The following is a 17574-nucleotide window of genomic DNA, read 5'->3' as shown; positions in this document are numbered from 1 at the left end:
CTGGAGACCCAGAATCGAATCCCACGTCGGGCTCCCGGTGCATGGAGCCTGCTTCTCCCTCTGCCTGTGTCTCTGCCTCTCTCTCTCTCTCTCTCATGAATAAATAAATAAAATCTTTATTAAAAAAAAAAAGAAAATGGACTATTCAATAACTGGTTTGGGGATCAACTTTAAGGACCTGAAAAAGCTTATACCAGAATAAATTCCAAATGGCTCAAATTTCTTTTTCTTTAAAAATGTTCAAAAACAAAATTATGGGATCTCTGGGTCGCGCAGCGGTTTAGCGCCTGCCTTTGGCCCAGGGCGCGATCCTGGAGACCCGGGATCGAATCCCACGTCGGGCTCCGGGTTCATGGAGCCTGCTTCTCCCTCTGCCCATGTCTCTGCCTCTCTCTCTCTCTCTCTCTCTCTCTCTCTCTCTCTCTGTGACTATCATAAATAAAAAAAAAATTATAAAACACTAGAAGAAAACATGAGAAAAAGAAAAAGAAAACGTGGGAGAATAACTTTAGAAACTCAGGAAAAGGCATTTGTAACTATGATACAAAATCCAGAAATTTTAAGAGATTGACGCACTTGACAACATATTTCTTAATAGTAAAGAAACATAGTAAACAAAAATATTTCTCTATAGTAAACCACCATAAGCAAAATCAAAAGAACAGGGAAAAAAAACCATTTAGGACTTAGATCATGAAAAAAGCTGTGTTTCCCTAACACATTTAAAGTTCCTGGCTTACCTGGGTGGCTCAGTCAGTTAAGTATCTGCCTTCAGTTCAGGTCATAATCCCACAGTCCTGGGATGGAGCCCCAAGTCTGGCTCCCAGGTCTGTAGGGAGTCTGCTTCTCCCTCTCCCTCTGCTCATGTTCTCTGTCTCTCAAATAAATAAATAAGTCTTAAAAAAAAAAAGTTCCTGCAAATAAATCAAAGTATGGTGAAAATTGAAAATGGCATTCATACTCCAAAGAATATGCAAGTTGGAATACATGCGTTTGAGATAGATGCACAGAGAAACTTTCATTGAAGAGAGCAACTAAGAGCTGCCTCCTGCAACACAATCTAAAACCTGGTCACTCGAATTTTATATTGCCAGTAATGGGCAAAGATTAGCAGCATCTGAAGAACACAGTTCTTGCTGTTTTGCAAAATTGTGAAAGCAGCTGATCAGCTCTCAACAGAAAGGCTGCTATAGCCATGGTCAATGATCCCATACCTACCATTTTCTCCCAATTAAATGTGACCCTGGGGATCAGCCTAAGGAACAACTGCTCTCCTTACACAGGTTTTATCCACTCAATACTTAGTAACAGCTAATGAACAGGAAGATACAGCTGGGAAACAGGAAGAACAAGCTCTTGATGGAGCAAATCAAGTCTTTTAGAAGTGTTCACATTTGACTGCTGGGAATGAAAAGACCTACCTGCTTGGACTTCTGCACAGCAATTAGTTTTTCCTTAAGAAAAATCAGTGATAGGGGAGCCCGGGTGGCTCAGCAGTTTAGCGCCGCCTTTGGCCCAGGTCATGATCCTGGAGACCCGGGTTCAAGTCCCACGTCACGCTCCCTGCATGGAGCCTGCTTGTGTCTCTGCCTCTCTCTCTCTCATGAATAAATAAATAAAATCTTTAAAAAAAAGAAAAAAAAAGAAAAATCAGTGATAAATGATAAAATTTTCAAATGCTAAGAAGTAGCACACTTTCTGCGTGATGGCTCTTGGCTGCTTAACTATTTCAAAATATGTATCCTTTCAGATTCTTTTTTTTTTTTAAAGAGTTTATTTATTTATTCATGAGAGACAGACAGAGGCAGAGACACAGGTAGAGGGAGAAGCAGGCTCCCTGTGAGGAGCCTGATTTGGGACTTGATCCCGAGACTCAATGATCATGACCTGAGCTGAAGGCAGACGCTCAACCAGTGGGCCACCCAGGCGCCCTTTTCAGATTCTGTCTTTGTTAAGATGTTCATGGGTGCCAGCGTCTGAATGCTTGTGTCTCTTCAAAATTCAGACGTTGAAATCTACCCCCTCCCCAAGGTATTGGAGGAGGTGGGGCCTTTGGGAGGGGCTATGCCCCCAAGAATGGGATTAGTGCTCTTATAAAGAAAGCTCTCCCACTCCCTCTCTGCCATGTGAGGATATAGTGTGAAGTCTGCACCCTGGAAGAAGACCCACCTGATCATGTTGGCACCCAGATCTCAGACTTCCGGCCTCCAGAGCCATGAAAAACAAATTGCTATTGTTTATAAGCCACCAGTCTGCTGTTGTTACAGCAAGCAGCCTGAAAAGACTAAGACAGCAGAGTACTAGGGATGCCTCCGAGGCATGTTGAAGTTTTGGGAAAGCCAGTGCTAAGTATCCAGTGAGCCAGAAGGTCAATTAACTTTTTGACATTCAAAATGTCGTGATCTAAAACAACACCCATTTATTTATTTAAAGATTTTATTTATTTATTCATGAGAGAGAGAGAGAGAGAGAGAAGGAGGCTCTCTGCAGGAGCCTGATGTGGGACTGGATCCCAGACCCTGGGATCAGGCCCTGAGTCAAAGGCAGATGCTCAACTGCTGAGCCACCCAGGCTTCCTTTAGTTCTTGATTCCGTGTATCAGAACTTTTGCTGGGCTCAGTTGTGCAGTTCTTCTGAGCCCAGCTAGGCTTCCTCATGCATCCGTAGCCAGCGATGGTTCTGCTGATCTTGGCTGGCTTTCTCACATGTCTGGGGTTTCCCCAGGACATCTGAGTTTGCTTGAGTCACACTACATGGTCTCCACACTCCTGCAGACTAGCCCTGCCTTGTTCTCATGGTGGTTGGATGGGTTCTGAGAGACAACAGGAAACCCTAATCCAGCACTGGAATGCCATCACCTCTGCTGAAATCTCTGACCAAAGCAAGTCACAAAACTAGTCCAGCCCCAAGGGGTGGAGAAACAGACTCCATCTCTTGGTGAAAGGAGGCACAAAATCACAAAAATTATTTGGTGTAAATGCTCAAAAGGAGCAAAGATGCTTTTTGTCTGGTGGTTCTTAAAATGCTTCACCATTATAAAATGCATATTTTTCAGATTTTCTCTTTGAGAGAAATGGGAGATGGAATGGAAAATTGTGGCCATTCTTGTAAACAGCACATACAGTCAGGCAGCAAGATCTTTGAAAAGCTTCAAGTCAACTGGACTTAACACTAGCAAAATTTGTCCCTGAAACAGTTAACAAATAGGCTCAGTCTGAGGTTGGTGGATAACAACACCATTAGGTGGGATTTGATAAATTCTCTTTGCTTTTAAAATGAGAATATTACCTTCCTGGCTCTGTGTGCATGGGGAGAATGCCCTGCATTCAGATTTTGAGAACTGGAATGGTGTCCAAAAGAATGTGAACATCGTATAAACTATGTGACCACAAATATAGGCCATGTACTCTTTTGAATATAGATAGGAGTTCTGCAGCTAAATTGCCTGGATTCAAATTCTATCTCTGCCAATTAGGAGTGTGTGATCTAGGACATTACCTCAGTTTCCCCATCTATAAATGGAGATAATAGTTTATCTCCCTCTTGGAGTTGTGAGGATTAAATAAGTTAATATGTTGTCTAGCTTAGAACTTGTCCTGGTTCAGAGTAAGCATCATGTGTTTGCTATTGTGTGTAACCTCTGACCCACCTCATCAACAAGAAGGAGTGGACTACCAGGTCCTGGATAAGCAGGCAGCTCAAGGACAGACATTTCATGTGCCAGTGCCCTTGCTGTCATCATTCATGGTGTTTTTGACAGTGTCATAAAATCCGACAAAGGACAAAATGTTACTTGACCATATGCAAATGTGGACAGTCTCCAGCTTATAGTCATTTACCAATACTCTGAGCCACTTGGGAGTTTTTTAGATATTTCACTCAGCAATAACTGAGACAAGTTTGACCCTGGAGAACTGTAGACCAGAAAATTCAAGTATGCTTCCAAATGCCCTTTATCTTGAAAACAGAACAGGTAAATTTTTTTCTCCTAAGCACATTTAATATAAAATTATGCTTCTCGGAGCCCTGGGTAGCTCAGCCAGTTGGGCATCTGCCTTTGGCTCAGGTCTTGATCCTGGGGTCCTGGGATCAAGCCCCTGTTGTCGGGCTCCTTGCTCAGCGGGGAGTCTGCTTCTCTCTCCCCCTCTCTTCATCGCCCCCTCCTCGCCTGTGTTCTCTCTCTTGTTCGCTCAGTCTGTCTCTCTCAAATAAATAAAATCTTTAAGAAATAAAAATAAAGTGCTTCTCCAAGAAACGTAATTCATTTCAACTATGTTTTTGTAAACGTACAGAAAAGCTAAAAGAACAAAAGCGATCAGCTATATATTCTTTAGTCATATATTTCACTCTTGCTAATTTCTCTACTTCTGTTCATTTGTCTATTTGTTTAATCATGTGACTAAGTTGCAGCTTTCCTGATAACCCATGCCTAAATTCTTCACAATGTATTTTTTTAAGATTTTATTATTTGAGCAAGAGAGAGAGAGAATATCGCCAGCAGGCAGAAGGAGGGGCAGAGGGAGAAGCAAAAGCAGACTTCCCACTGAGCAAGGAGCCCGATGTGGGGCCCGATGCGAGGCCCGATGCAGGGCTGGACCCCACGACCCTGAAATCAGGGCCTGAGCCGAAATCAAGAGTCACACACTTAACCCACTGAGACACACAGGCACCCTATTTACAATGTATTCTAAGAGAACAGAAACAATCCAGCATGATTCTAATGTCATTATTACATCAAGAAATTTAATGATTCGACTAAAGAAATTCAGTAACATTATATAATGATCATTTCATTTCCAAATCTCTCCATTTGTCCCTAAATTGTTTATTACAGCTTTTTTTCAAATCCAAGATTCAACCAACTGTGAGGCCCAGGGTGAGGGGGAGCCACTGATGGGGCCCTGGGAGCTGGACCCCTGTTGGGGCCGTGGAGCAGAGTACCCGGCCCGCCTGCATCAGGCTGTCCTGCAAATGAGGAGTGCATGTTGGTTTTATGAAGCCACGTGCTCTGGAGGATGTTTGCTAAAGCAGTCACGTCCGGGCACCACCGCAGCCTGACTGGGTGCCTGAGCTCCCCAGCGCACTCCAACCAGCCACCGGGTGGATTACAGCAGCCAAAAGTAGTATCTCACAGTTCTGGAGGTCGCATGTCCAAAATCAACTTCACTGGACTAAAGTGGAGCTGCCAGCAGGCTGCATTCCTTTTGGAGGATCTAGGGAAGAACCTTGCCTCGCCTTCTCCAGCCTCTGGAGGCAGCTCGCGTTCCTGGGTTCCCACACTGCGGGACCCCTGCTTCCCCGGCAGCCTCCTCCTCACCTGACCCCCGCCTCCCCTTTCACTTAGAAGGACGCTGTGATGACATTGGGCCCACCTGGCTAACCCAGGCTAAACTTCCCATCGCAAGGCCCTTAAATTAACAACACCTGAAAGTTCCTTTTGCCACGGAGGGTAAGATGTCCACAGTCCCGGGACTAAGGACCAGACTGTTTGGGAGCCCTTCTGCTGCCAGCACAATCCACCTCCTCACCTCTGCGCCACACCCTTCTCACGGAGGGCTTCCCTGGCCAGTCTTTGTAAGATTCTATCATATCCTCATCTTTTAAAATCCTCCTTCCTTGATTTTTTGTCCTTAGTCCTTGTCATTATCTCAGGTATGCTACATTTTTCTTATTTATCTTTTCTCTTTGACTAGAATGTAAGTTCCATGAGGAAAGAGATTTTGTCTGCTTCTTTCAGTAGGATATTCCCAGTGCCTAGAACGGTGTCTGACATTTGAATGGGCATCCAAGTGATGTGGGAAGCAGGGGCAAAAGAAAAATTAAACTTCCATACTACTTAGAACCCATTGGAAGTCCTTGAAATAAGCAGAGTGACCTTCCTTTAGGGACTCAGCTGCCTTAATGTTAATACTTTGCTAACGGCAAAAGGCAACAGATCCCCAGGATCCTGTAAGTCTACTTCAACATATAAAAATTCATTTGGAAACTTCCTTTATCTCTACCCTCCCCGAGATACATGTTGGCGATCATCCCCCAAGCACATGGCCTACCGATATACATCTGAAGGGTCTCATGACTCAGGTTTTGTTACACAGTAGTAAGTGACCTTTTCCTAACAATAGCTAGCCCCCTCAAGGTCCTGGAAACCTTGTTTCCAAAATACCTGGGGGGTTATGCTGTTCCTGACCCCCTCCCAACTGGAAAGTATATAATGGGCCACTCTTCATGACCCCAGTGCAGCTCTTTCTGCCCTCATGCTTTAATAAAAGCGCCTTTTTTGCACCAAAGATGTCTCAAGAATTCTTTCTTGGCTTTTGGCTCCATACCCCAACATCTTTCCTACATCACAAGTACTTGTTGAATAAGTGATTTTTAAAAAAAGATGTATTTATATTTGAGAGAGAGCGAGAGAGAGAGAGAGAGGATCTCAAGCAGACTCCTGTTAAGCACAGACCCTGATGTGGTGGCTGGATCCCAGGACCCTGAGACGGTGACGTGAAATGAAACCAAGAGTCAGATGCTTAACCAACTGAGTCACCCAAGTGAGCCAATAAATGAATTTTTAAAGATTTTATTTATTTATTCATGAGAGACACATAGAAAGAAGCAGAGACATAGGCAGAGGGAGAAGCAGGCTCCCTGCAGGGAGCCCAATGTGGGTCTCAATCCCAGGACCCTGGGATCAGGACCTGAGCCAAAGGCAGATAGATGCTTGCCCGAACGAGCTGCCTAGGTGCTCCAGCACTTTTTAAAATAGAATTGAATTACATTTCTGTTGTAGTATTTATTGCTCAAACAATACATTTGGTAACTTGAATCAGGCTACTTGTTATTTCACCATGATACAGTGTACCTTTTGTTGCCAGAAGCTGTGTGATCTTGGTGATGTAGTCCTGGAATTCCCAGTATTGTAGTTAATAAATTTGTTACTAGATTTCCTATGAGAATGTGTCATGAAAAGAAATAGCTGCTAACTGGAAAGCATTCAAAGTGGAGTCCATAAATTGCTTAACAATTGCTAAAGTAAAAGGACTATACAACATAAATAACATCAGTGTTGTTTACCACAAAACACCTCTCCATCAGTGCTTCTCACACATGAACGTGCATATGAGTCACAAATCATATGAGTCACCTGGAGAGTTTGTTACAAATGCAGTAGGTCTGAATGATGTTCATGATTGATCCACAGAATAGCAACATGTCATATGATATTAAAAACAGAAAAAGTAAGAAGTTTTCTCTTGCAGAAAACATGTTGTAAGCTTAGGTCTGGGAAGCCTGGGTGGCTCAGCAGTTGAGCTTCTGCTTTTGGCCCAGGTCGTGATCCTGGGGTCCTGGGATTGAGTCCCACATTGGGCTCCCTGCATGGAGCCTGCTTCTCCCTCTGCCTGTGCCTCTGCCTCTCTCTGTCTCTCATGAGTAAATAAATAAAATCTTTAAAAAGAGAGGGAGAGAGAGCTAAAAATAAAAAAATAAATAAAAGCTTAGATCTGGAGACCTAGAAAAATGGGAATCAATCTGCCCCAATTACCCACGGATCATTGATGTGCTAAGGGGTTTTCTGAACTGAAATACCACTTTCCTTTGCCAAAGAGCATGCTCCAAAGACTGGTGTTTGTCATATAAAAACGCTGGTTTAAATGTGGAGGTAGGAGAAAAGGTACACTGGGCCAAGGAAGCAGTGGGAAAGACTGGAAAACTTTTTTTTTTTTTTTTTTTTGTAGAGGTAAGACTTTCATGAAACAAACATTAAATTTCCACAAATGAAATCATATGTCACATCACAAATCCTCTTTCTTCTCTCTTCCTCAGATGAATCCCCTACCTTCACATCCCAGTTTGCAATCTGGAATGTATTCTTTGTTTTCCCCAAATTTTAAAATCCTATGTTATGCACACATTCTTTCCCTTTTCTTTCTTTCTTTCTCTTTCTTTTTTTCTTTCTTTCTTTCTTTCTTTCTTTCTTTCTTTCTTTCTTTCTTTCTTTCTTCTTTCTTTCTTTCTTCTTTCTTTCTTCCTTTCCTTTCTTTCTTTCTTAATTTTATTCATGAGAGACACAGAGAGAGAGCGAGGCAGAGATGTAGGCAGAGGGAGGAGCAGGCTCCATGCAGGGAGCCTGATGTGGGACTTGATCCTGGGTCTCCAGGATCACGCCCTGGACTGAAGGCGGCGCCAAACCACTGAGCCACCAGGGCTGCCTTTCTTTTCTTTCTTTCTTTCTTTCTTTCTTTCTTTCTTTCTTTCTTTCTTTCTTTCTTTCTTCTTTCTTTCTTTCCTTTTTCTTTCTTTCTTTCTTTCTTTCTTTCTTTCTTTCTTTCTTTCTTTCTTTCTTTTCTTTCTTTCTTTCTTTCTTTTTCTTTCTTTCTTTCTTTCTTTCTTTCTTTCTTTTTCTTTCTTTCTCTTCTTTCTTCTTTTCCTTTTTTTTTGTTACTGTTTTTGTCACCATGAACAGTACACATCTGGAAGTGCTCGTGTAATTTATGTATTTTTAAAGAAAATCAAAGTGGTAAACGTACATATCTGAAAACAGCCACTAATGCTGCTGAGTTTATAACAAAATTCAGTCCCCTGCCCCAGTCTCCCTTCTCAGGAGATTGGTACTTTCCAAAGCAGCCACTTCCAAACTTCATCAATTTCTTTCCGTACTCGTTTCTAGGTAGTATCTACTTTTTACAATGGCAGATGATGATTCAATGATCTGTATGCCTCCTGCCGCATCAAAGTTGTCACAGTTCTTTGATTAAGTCAACTTCCATATCATTATGTCTAAATATTATTGACAGATAAAGACATAATATATTGTGATACACACTTTGCTTTCTATGTGCTTGTCAGGTTACCCACATTAATTCCTTCCCCAAATCTGAGAAAATCCCTTCAATATATGCACTCATCAGATGAGTCCTCTTCTTTTGTCCCCCTCTTTCTTTCTGTTCTCCCCCTTTGGAGACGTTCCACCGGGAGCCTGCTATCCCTGCATTCCAGTCAGGGCTGGCTACCCCTCCTTCAGGCTGTTGAATGGTGTCTTCAAGAGACTTCTCTTCACCATCCAGGTTTGAAGACAGGCAAGCAAAGGGAGGCAGGACAATTGGAAAAGGTGATGTAATCAGAATTATTAGTGTCTGTGAGACGGGAGAGCTGGAGCTCCTGCTGCCACACCTAGCACACTTTGGGTTATTAGGCATCTCCAAGACAAATGTTTGTGTTATCATTTTATCAGTGCTTCCAGTATGATAAAGGATATGGAAATTGGATCCTCTTCTTAACTACTATGACTATTATTTTTACTTATTTTGATTATTTCCCTAGGTTAGATATGTGCATTTTTAGAAACTCAGTGTTTTTTATGTCCCAGTTATTCAATATATATAAACAGCAGTTTTAAAATGCCATAGTTTTTTGTTTGTTTTTTATTTTATTTATTTATTTTTTTTAAAGATTTTATTTATTTATTCATAGACACAGAGAGAGAGGCAGAGACACAGGCAGAGGGAGAAGCAGGCTCTATGCAGGGAGCCCGATGTGGGACTTGATTCCAGGTCTCCAGGATCACACCCCAGGCTTCAGGCAGCACCAAACCACTGTGCCACCAGGGCTGCCCTTTTTTTTTTTTTTTTTTTTTTAGATCTTAAAGGGTGCCAATAGTCACAAAGTTGGGGTAGAACCTTACAAATGTTCATGTACAATAACTAGAGCACTTCTAGCACAGGGATTGAATTTTCTATCTCTGGCCTCAGATTATCTTGGTTTGAAACTTAGTTGCAAGCTTATGAGCTACAAGACCTTGGGCAAATCAATTAATTTCTCCATGTCTCAGTGTCTTCTGTCAATTGAGGATGATGATAATACCCAACTCATAGGATTGGAATGAAGAGTTAACAGATCTCATGTGCTGAGCACAAAACCTCACAAGAGGTTTTGTCTTGACTCACAAGAAAGAACAATCAGTATACAGTATTTATTATGTATTTTCATATATATATTTATATATTTTCAAATATATATATATCTTTTCAAACTAAAATGTAAAACACCAGTAAAATTCTGAATGTGAAAATGCTCACAATGACTTATTGTTTTAAGAGATTTGGATATTCTAAAGATTCCCTGAACTAATTCTTTTGTGTATTCATTTATAAAACAAATAGTAAGACTTCCTATAATATGGGATGCCTGGGTGGCTCAGCGGTTGAGCATCTGCCTTTGGCTCAAGGCATGATCCCAGTTTGGGGATTGAGTCCCACATTGGGCTCCCTATGGGGAGTCTGCTTCTCCCTCTACGTCTCTGGTTCTCTCTGTGTCTCTCAGGAATAAAAAAATAAAAATAAATAAATAAATAAATAAATAAATAAATAAATAAATAAATAAAATGTTTAAAAAAGAGAGACTTGCTATAATAGTATTGCTATGTTCCAATTATTGTGAACAGTGCTAGAAATGCATAAATGGTTTTTAAAAAAGACTGTGTAGCATTATCATAGGCAAGAGGCAGAAGTAACCCACTGTCCATTGACAGATGAATGGATGAAGAAACGTGGTATATTCATACAATGGAATATTATTCAGCCTTCATAAAGAAGGAAACCTTGTTGCATGCTACCAAATAGATGAACCTCGAGGACCTTATGTTAAGTGAATAAGCCAGGCACAAAAGGACAATACTCTATGATTCCCACTCTTATGAAGTATGTAAAATGATCAGAATCACAGAAGTAGAAAGTGGGGAGGTGGATGCCAAGGGCTGGTGGTGGGGGAGTTAGTCTTTGATGGGTACAGAATTTCAGTCTTGCAAGATGAAGTTCTAGAGATCTGTCATACAGCAATGTGACTATACTGAACGTTACTGAAATTACACTTAAGAGGTTACGAGGGTCCATTTTGCTGTGATGCTGACTACTAGCACCTCGCCCACAGCTTTCCTCACCTTTCCGAGAGAAGTAGAGCCACAGTGTGGTTCAGGGAACAGATTATGCCGTGAGACTGCTCATGTAAAAATCACTATTTCCACCACTTGGGCGAGTTACTTAATCCTTCAAAGCTTCACTTCCTCATCTCCAGAATAGCGGGAATAATAGCACCCATCACATGAGATGGCTGTGGGGTCTCCATGAAATCCTGCCTGATTATTAGGCATAGTCTGACCTCCTGCAAGTGATGGCCTTCGGTGCTCTAGTCTTCGACGGTGGCAGTGGTCTGACTTCACTGTTCATCTCCTTCCGTGTATCTAGATGGAGCGCACATTTTCAGACCTCCTGCTCTGTTCTAATATAGACTCCATATGTATACATAGACAGCATCTACCTGACCTTCGTGTGTGACCTTCACAGCAATCAGGTGGTGAACAGAGTTCTAATCACTGTTATATTGTGACCTCATTTGAATGATCATGAAGTCATTTTTTATTCTAGTTGTGGTAAAATACACAACATAGTGTTTATCATCTTTGTCATTTAAAAATGTACCGTTCAAAAAATAAGTAAAATAAAAATAAAAACATGAAGTTCAGTTATGTTAAGTACATTCACACCATTGTGCAGCCATCACCACTGTCCACCTCTTTTCATCACCCCAGTGACTGTTCCCACTAAACAATCACACCTTATTCCCCCTTCCTCTAGCCCCTGGCACCCACCATCCTATTTTCTGTCTCTATGAATTTAACTACTCTGGGCACTTCATAAGTGGAATCCTGTGATATTTGAATGACTATTAAGTTTTCAATACTGGCCAACCAACACCAAGGCCATTCTTCTGGGTCTCCTCGGTCAACCGCGCTGTTAGTGGTCTGGAGGGAACCTCACTGTGTGGAAATTCTCTGCCCTCAGGAGCCAGATAATCAGTTCCTCAAAATAAAAATTACTGTCTCTTTTATAAGAGCAACCTTGGAGGGACTAACTTTGTATTGGACAGACACTTCAGAATGGAGTAAGTTGGTTTGGATTATGTTGGGGGGTCAATGGTTTATGTTGAATGGTTGGTATGTGAGCCCATATATATTAAAAGATGGGAAAATAATCAAATTAGTCATCTAGAAGTGAGTTCTGGATTGTTCACCTTTCTCTTCAACATTGGTGTAAAAAAACCTGACTTGGTTTTTTGCTTTTTTTATCCCTGACTCATTGTTTTTAAACTGGGCTATGTCACTAGAGCAGTTGTCCACAGCAACTCCTTGGCTTTAGTGCAAGGTCTCTCGATTTGGGCATCGTTGACATCTGCGGCAGGACACCTGTTTGTTGTGGGGGTCAATCCTGTGTACCATAGGATATTTGTTTGGCAGGCAAGCATCATTGACCTATACCCAGGTGTCAGTGGCCCTCCCTGCCAAGTTATGACAACCAAAGTATCTCCAGATATTGCCAAATGTCCTCCAGTGGGCAAAATCACCAAGTTGAGAAACACGGCTTTAGGAGGATGGAGAAGAAAAGGCTCATTTCTTGCTTATGTCAAAATACTCTAACTCTGATCCTAAGTTTCTACTCTGATAAACTTAGATAAAAACTAATATAAATTTGGCTGGAGACTAAAATCTACAAACTGATTATTAAGTAATTTTTTACTCACTTCCAACAAAGTAACTGATTTATACTTTCTTAAGGGGAAAAAATACTGCCTTGGCAGTCTGACACTACCAATAGTTGAAGAATCCTCGGAGACCAGGGCTGCACACAGTGCATGTCCTTCAGGATGGTGGTTTACTAGGAGCACCTCTGGGCACTTTTCTACAGTGAGTCATTGAGTCATGGGCCAGCACATCTTGTACCAACCGCATTTCTGAAAGCACATTAATGTGTTTCTCTCATTATCAGATCCACAACTATAAGTTTCCAGCAGACAAAAAAAAAAAAAAGTTTCCAGCAGACAGACTGAAGGGGTGTCAGATGCACAGCAGGTGCTAAAATATTTAATAGCTATATAGAGGTAATCAGAATCAGATTCATAAGACCAATCTGTAAAAAATTGTAGCCTATACAGACACCTCACTTCTGAAGTTTTCAGAGCATGTAAAATTTCAATGTTTGTGATGTTAATTTTAATCACGTTATTCTTCTGCATAAGTCTTGGGTGAACTCTAATTCAATTAGGTTTTATCTTAGAATACATACCTAACGATATCTAATACTCCATCTGGGGTCCTTCCTCCACTGGTATCCCTTGTTCCAGCCAAATTAGACTAAATTGTATAATGGTGGCCAGCTGGGGGCACCCAAGTGATTTGTTCAGTTTGGAGAGCTAACTCAATATTTTAACGTAATAAGGAAAGAATAAAACTTTTGAAATAAAACTACTGAAAGAAGTCATACCCAAGATTTCTTGATTATTTTTTTGTTTTAAAAGTAAGCTCTTGCTGGGGCACCTGGATGGCTCAGTCGGTAGAGCATGAAGACCCTTGATCTCAGAGGTGTGAGTTCAAGCCCCATGTTGGGTGTGGAGATTACTTAAAAAAAAATAAAATCTTAAAAAAATAGTAGAGCTCCCTTTTTTTTAAAGAGATTTTTTTTTAAGTTTACTTAAGCAATATCTATTGCTTACAATAGAGATAGGTAAATTTTTATTTTTTATTGAAATTCCAGTTAGTTAACATATACTGTTATATTGGTTTCAGGTGTATAATATACACCTGATTAAACCCTTCCACACATCACCCGGTGCTCATCACAGCAAGTGGCCTCTTTAATCTGCATCACCTATTTCACCAAACTCCTCACTGACCTCCCCTCTGGTAACAATGAGTTTGTTCTCTATAATTAAATTTCTCTCTCTCTCTCTCTCTCTCACTTTTTTTCCCTTTGTTTGTTTTGTTTCTTGAATTCCACATATGAGTGAAATCACATGGTATTTCTCTTTTCTGACTTATTTCACGTAGCATTATACTTTCTAGCTCCATCCATGTGGCTGCAAATGGCAAGATTTCATTCTTTTTTATGGCTAAATAATATTCCATTGTATATGTATGACACCTTTTCTTCATTCATCAATTGATGGATACTTGGACTGCTTCCATAATGTGGCTATTGTAAACAGTGCTGTTGTACATGGGATGCATGTATTCCTTTGAATTAGTGTTTTTGTATTCTCTGGGTAAACACCCAGTAGTGCAAATATCTTCTCCCATTCTGTATGTTGTCTTTTAGTTTTGGTGATTGTTTCCTTTGCTGTGCAGATTTTTATTTTGATGTGGTCCCAATAGTTTATTTTTGCTTTTGTTTCCATTGCCTCAGGAGACATATCTAGAAAGATGTTGCTATAGTCAATGTTAAGTTTATTATTATTATTATTATTATTATTATTATTATTATTTATTCATTAGAAAGAGAGCATGAGAGGGGGTAGGCAGAGGGAAAGGGAGAAGCAGGCTCTCCACTGAACAGGGAGGCCCACATGGGCTCAATAACAGGACCCCAGGATCATGACCTGAGCCAAAGCCTGTGAACCACCCAGGAGGTCCACATTTAGGTCTTTAAGCCAGTTTGAATTTATTTTTGTATATGGTATAAGGAAGTGGTCTAGTTTCTCTAAACCATTTGTTGAAGAGACTCTTTCCCATTGGATATTCTTTCCTGCTTTGTTGAAAGTTAATTGACCGTATAATTATGGGTTTATTTCTGGACTTTCCATTCAGCTCTATTGATCTATGTGACTATTTTTGTGCCAGTACCACACTGTTTTGATCACTATAGCTTTGTAATATTACTTGAAGTCTGGAATAGTGATGCCTCCAGGTTTGCTTTTCTTCTTCAAGATTGCTTTGTCTATTTAGGGTCTTTTGTAAAGGTTCTATATACATTTTAGGATTGTTTGTTCTAGCTCTGGAAAAATGTTAATTGGCATTTTGATAGGGATTGCATTAAACATGTAGATTGCTTTAAAAATGTTTGTTCTTCTAATCCACGAGTATGGAATGTCTTTCCATTTCTTTGTGCCATCTTCAATTTCTTTCATAAGTCTTCTATAGTTTTCAGAGTATGTATCTTTTACCTCTTTGGCTAGGTTTATTCCTAAGTATCTTATCATTTTTGGTGCAATTGTAAATAGGATTGTTTTCTTAATTTCTTTTTCTGCTGCTTCATTATTGGTGGATAGAAATGCACAGATTTCTGTACATGATTTTGCATCCTGTGACATTACTGAATTTGTTTATCAGTTGTAGCAGTTTTGGGGTGGAGTCTTTTAGGTTCTCTATATATAGTATGTCATCTGCAAATGGTGAAAGTTTTACTTTTTCCTTACTGATTTGTATTCTTTTGATTTCTTTTTGTTGTCTGAGTGCCATGGCTAGGACTTCCAGTACTATGTTGAATAAAAGTGGTGAGAGGGGACATCCCTTGTTCCTGACCTTTAGGGGAAAAGAGTTTTTCCCCAGAGGATGATGTTAGCTGTGGGTTTTTCATAGATGGCCTTTATTATGTTGAGTTATGTTCCCTCTAAACTCACTTTGTTGAGTTACTGTGAATGTTGTACTTTGTCAAATGCTTTTTCTGCATCTATTGAACTGACTTGTGGTTCTTATCCTTTTTCTTATTGATGTATCATGTTGACTGATTTGCGAATATTGGACCATGCTTGCAAATTAGGAATAAATCCTATTTGATAATGGTGAATGATTCTTCATTTTTAAAGTAGGCTCCATGCCCAACATGGGGCCTCAACTCATAGCCCTGAGATCAAGAGCTGCATGCTCTGCTAAGCCAGGCAGGCACCTCATGTGGCAAACGATTTTTTAAATGTATTGCTGAATTCAGTTTCCTACATTTTGTTGAGAATTTTTGTATTTATGTTCATCAGGGATATTGGCCTGTAGTTCTTTTTAGTGGTGTCTTTATTCAGTTTTGGTATCAGGGTAATACTGGCCCCATAGAATAAATTTGGAAGTTTTCCTTCCTTTTTTTTTTTTTTTCTTCTCAGAATAGGTGAGAATACATATTAATTCTTCTTTAAATGTTTGGTAGAATTCACCTGTGAAGCCATCTGGATCTGGACTTTTGTTTGTTGGGAGATTTTTGATTACTGAATCTGTTTCTTTGCTGATTATCGGTCTGTTCAAGTTTTGTACTTCTTCCTGCTTCAGTTTTGGTACATTTGTTTCTACTAGGAATTTATCCAATTCTTCTATGTTGTCAATTTGTTGGCATATAGTTTTTCATAGTATTCTCTTATGACTGTATTTCTGTAGTGTTGGTTACTTCTCATTTGTGATTCTATTGAATCCTTTCTCTACTTTTCTTGATAAGTCTGGGTAGAGGTTTATCAATTTTATTGATTTGTTTTTCAAGGAACCAGCTCTTGATTTCATTGAACTGTTCTATTTTTCTAGTTTTATAGAATTTATTTCTGCTGTATAGAGATGGATAACTTTTGGGGCACCTGGTTCCCTTGGTTAGTGGAGCATGCAACTTTTTTTTAAGATTTTGTTTACTCATGTGAGACACAGCGAGGCAGACACAGGCAGAGGGAGCAGGCTCCATGCAGGGAGCCTGATGTGGGACTCAATCCCCAGACTTGACTTGAAGGCAGACAGACGCTCAACCACTGAGCCACCCAGGTGTCTCCAAGCATGTGATGCTTGATCTCAGGGTTGTGAGTTTGAGCCACATGGTGGGTATTGAGAAGACTTAAAAATAAAGTCTTAAAAAAGAGAGATGGGTAACTCTTTAACTCTTGGCTTTTTATTTTTATTTTTATTTTTTTTAATTTTTATTTTTATTTATTTATGATAGTCACAGAGAGAGAGAGAGAGAGGCAGAGACACAGGCAGAGGGAGAAGCAGGCTCCATGCACCGGGAGCCCGATGTGGGATTCGATCCCGGGTCTCCAGGATCGCGCCCTGGGCCAAAGGCAGGCGCCAAACCGCTGCGCCACCCAGGGATCCCAACTCTTGGCTTTTTAAAGCTTAATTCTTTCTTTTGCTTAGCTGTAAAACTGTACTTAATTGCAATGAAATAAACCTAAACACAAGAAGCAAAGATGTCAAAGATTAAGTTTATAAAAATGTGTTCTTGTATGCATGACCAATCCTCATTTTTATTTCTGTAAATGCTATTCTAAATTAATAATTATAAGATACACTTGAATTTACAAACAGATATGGCTTGATAAGATTCCAGCCTTTTATTGTGAGACATACTTGGTGAAAAGTCGTTTTGACCCAAAATTTGTAAGAGAAAATATGAAGGAATACAGTAAATTTATTCCAAATTTGAAACCTCAGGTTCAAATCACATCTTACTTGAAAATGGCAGAAGCTTATTTAAGATTTTGAAAACCTCCAAGAAACAAACATGGCTTATAATCTGGAGTTATGTCCTTTTAATTAGCTCTGAGCAATGCAGTAAATGAATGATACTGATGTTTAGAGAGAAAAGTGGAAAGAAAAAATTTAACCAGGAACTTTTCACCAGTTCTTTTTTTTTTTTAATAATATTTTATTTTTATTTATTCATGAGAGACACACACAGAGAGAGGCAGAGACACAGGCAGAGGGAGAAGCAGGCTCCATGCAGGGAGCCTGATGCGGGACTTGACCCTAGGACCCCAGGATCACGCCCTGAACCGAAGGCAGACGCTCAACTGCTG

Source organism: Canis lupus, chromosome 23 (genome assembly GCF_003254725.2).
Source record: "Canis lupus dingo isolate Sandy chromosome 23, ASM325472v2, whole genome shotgun sequence".
Taxonomy (NCBI): domain Eukaryota; kingdom Metazoa; phylum Chordata; class Mammalia; order Carnivora; family Canidae; genus Canis; species Canis lupus.
Note: the sequence above shows the minus strand (reverse complement) of the source record.